The sequence below is a fragment of the Polyodon spathula genome, chromosome 10 (genome assembly GCF_017654505.1).
Source record: "Polyodon spathula isolate WHYD16114869_AA chromosome 10, ASM1765450v1, whole genome shotgun sequence".
NCBI lineage: Eukaryota > Metazoa > Chordata > Actinopteri > Acipenseriformes > Polyodontidae > Polyodon > Polyodon spathula.
The window spans coordinates 38,953,304-38,957,085 of record NC_054543.1 but is presented as its reverse complement, the minus strand read 5'-3'; the positions used below and the strand labels follow the sequence as shown (position 1 = coordinate 38,957,085).

At 35.3% G+C, this 3,782-nt stretch overlaps 1 pseudogene; it reads left to right on the top strand.

Moving 5' to 3' along the window:
* LOC121321404 lies at positions 1 to 2,540 on the top strand (annotated as a pseudogene).
* The last annotated feature ends 1,242 nt before the right edge of the window (positions 2,541 to 3,782 follow it).

Genomic DNA, 3,782 nt, shown 5'->3' with positions numbered 1-3,782 from the left:
CACTTATGCTAAACATGGCGTGTTTTGGATCAATGACCTTGTGGGAAGGCAAGAGGAGTGTATTCACCTCATTGTATAACCAATAGTTTCACAGATAGGTGGGAGCAGTTCAAAAGTATAAAGTGGGCCGATCTAACTGATGTTATGTTTCATTCCCTGCAATCAAAGAACAAAACAAACGTGTTGGAAAGAGAGACCAAATCAGTTTACCAAATAGCATGAAGACTCCTAGAAAGGTAGGCTGCTATTATTTAGCTAAGACTATAATGTTAAGTGAACAAAGCTGTGTCTTTTACGTTTTTCTCACTGGTACTTTTATCAATTTTTAGGAGCTGAAAATCATGGCACCAATTTTACTCAATGTTGGCAATGAATGTACTGATTATCTTGAGTAAGTATATATTTTTTTATTTAATATCGTTGAATTGAACAGAAATGCACATTCTTACTATTTTGGTAATGATCTTCTGAAACTCCTGTTGACTACTTAGCTACAAACTTTCTTTTAGATCTTAAAATAGTAATTGCCTTAAACTCTTCTTATCCTAGACCGTCTAGGTCATCAAATGATTTGATTTCACATCTGATTTGTTTTTGTGTGTTTCTATTTAGACATGGACTGGTACATGTTTAAACCCCTCACTTAGATTTCATGGAGGAGGACATTCTTTATCACTTTAACCTGGGAACCAAAACTCACAATTTGCCTGCGATGTTTGGAGATATAAAGGTGGGTAAGTTGAAAGCTTTTGCCCAGTTCATATACAAGGAGCTGGAGTTAAAGGGAGACTGCAATGATATCGATGACATCTGTGTTGGGACAGACAGGTACTCCATGTACAAAGCTGGGCCTGTGCTTTCCATAAGTGTAAGTAAAATATCTCGGTGAACAACTTCCCTCTTCTCTTGCGCAATTTAAACATGATGACTTTTAGATAAAGTAAAACATTTTGTTTTGGTTTACAGCATGGAATGGGAGTTCCTTCCATCTCTATGATGATTCATGAACTTATAAAACTTTTGCACCATGCCAGATGTCGGGATGTGACGCTCATTCGTATTGGTATTTCAGGTGGTGTAGGTATGTCGTCTTTAATAATTTTTTCATACATAAAATCATTAGTCTGTGTACTTTTTGCAAAAACTGGGACTAAACCAACATATCTGTCTTTAAATTGGAGTGTGTGAACTCAGTTTGTTTTCTTCTGCATATTGTATGTGTGTTGATCATTTTCTGCACTGCTTTTTGTAGGTCTTGAGCCTGGGACTGTTGTAATTACAGACACAGCAGTGGACTCTTTCTTCCAGCCTCAGTTTGAACAGGTGGTGCTGGGCAAAGTAATTGTCAGAAGCACTCAACTAGATGAGAACTTGGCTCAGGAGTTACTGCAGTGTGGTAAAGAGATCCCTAACCTGCCTACTGTTCTTGGAAACACTATGCACCCATGATTTTTATGAAGGTACATTTTCAACTCCCAATTAACTTGTATATTCCTGTAATTACACTGCAACCTTGCTTTAGTAGTGAAGTTGCAGTTTTGTGCGCATATATATAGCTTATGAAACTTTTAGAATGAACTACTTATGATAACTTCCCAAAAACTATGCCTTGCCTGAATGCATTCTCAGTTAAATTGATGTGGGGATTTTGCAGGTCAAGGGAGGTGTTTAAAGTTCCAGTCTCTTGCCTCTCTGGATCAATGAACATCGGCTTTGTCTCATTTGTAGCAATCCATTAACTTTGCTTGGAATTTTACAAGTGAACAAATTTATTGCTATTTATGGCATATACTGGATTCTGAACAGCTGTAAAATAATTATAACTATCTTATTTATTATTTAAAGGTCAGGGGCGGTTAGATGGAGCATTGTGCTCATTCTCTACTGAAGATAAACTGGAATACCTGAGAAAAGCACACAAGGCTGGTGTAAGAAACATTGAAATGGAATCCACTGTATTTGCAGCCATGTGTCGTGTCTGTGGACTGAAAGGTATTTTTCTTTTTTTTTTGCTTGTTCATGCAGACAATGAACTACTTGGTTCTATCAATCACTGCCTTGTAGTAAAAAGCAGTATTAAAGTACAAAGTATCTTGTGGGTTGACACCCCCCCCAATCCCCCCCAATCCCCCCCCCTTTGCTTGTCACTGTAGTGGAGATTCTGATGGCTTATTTGCAACCTCCATTAATGAGGCACCAGGCAGAGACCAGTTTAGCTGAATTCCTGAGGGCAATATTTGAGAGCATTATCAGAATATACAACTGTGAAAATAGCTATTATTGTGAATGTTATAATCTGATTTCATCTTTTTTTTTATCTTTCAGCCGTCGTTATCTGTGTGACCTTGCTGGATCGATTTAAAGGTGACCAGATTTCAACGCCACATGAACTTCTACTTGAATATCAACAGCGTCCTCAGTACCTGGTGTCACATTTTATCAAGCTTGGGCTTCATAATTAATAAATAATGATATTTGTTCTGTAAATAATATATGTGGATGTTTAAAATAAATAAATAAATATATATATATATATATATATATATTGTTCTAACGGTAATATGTTTCTATCTGATGATGATTTTACTGTGTATATTTTTATTGCAATAATAAATATTCCCACGGAATGTGGGGTTTAATAAGATAAAATGTTTATAACCAAATTATCAAGGAAAAATACAGTACACAACCAACCTCATTTAAAATGATCTTAACCCCACAATATAAACATTTCAAATTCTTCCAGTAGTAATGGACCTGTTGCTACCCACTTAAGTGACATAAAATTGGTCAAGATTGATAGTTAAAGCAATTTGAGGGGTTATATAGACTTTATGATTAAAATATTTTTGTCCTATAAATATTTATACTGAGGAAAATCCTGGATTATTTGAGGTTTCTCATAATTATTGATGAAAACCCATTGTGCAGTCCAGCTATAGACATATTTATTTTTCATTCTATAATGTTTAAAAGAATAGATTTGGTCAGGAATTGAATTATTCTAAAACTATAAAGTCATTCCACATGTACTTCAAGGTGTCTGCTAGCAAACAATTTCTAGATCTTTTACTCGGAGAATGCGTTGGTTTGTTCAATGTGGGATGAATATCTTTAATAACTAATTTAAAAGTCTTGCCTCTATAAATGAAACAAAAAGCCAGCTAATTAGCAAATGCCTGGGAGAGTTGTTTCAGCTGCCATGGTTCTCTATTTATTACTTTAAAGTCTAATGACTATCATACATTGAAGTCCAATTTCTCATACCATCTGACATGAAATACAATAAAAGGCTCATAGTTTTACACACACACCTTGTAGGTCGAATGAATTACAGCATAGTTAAAAACTACCCTGTAGTTGCCCTATTTCTAGGTTTAGTTTAGAAAAGTAACATACAATTATTTATTTCAACTGATCTCAAACTTAAGTTGTCATACTTGACTAAATTGTATCTTATTAGCTCATTAGGTAGGACAGTCCTCTCATTTACATGACCATGTTTATCCTTAAAAACACACACACACACACACACACACACACACACACACACACACACACACACACACACACACACACACACACACAAAAATACGTTGGAGTAGTCAGTTCTAGTCAAGTGCATGACAACCAACACAAGATACCCTACTCTGTCTGGTATGGCAAAATCAGATTATAAAAAGCCTCTACTGAAAACAAAAAAAATAATCAGTAACAAACCAAAACTTGCGTTGCAAACTTAGTTCTACCTTTTGAAATGAACACATAAATAACACAGAATG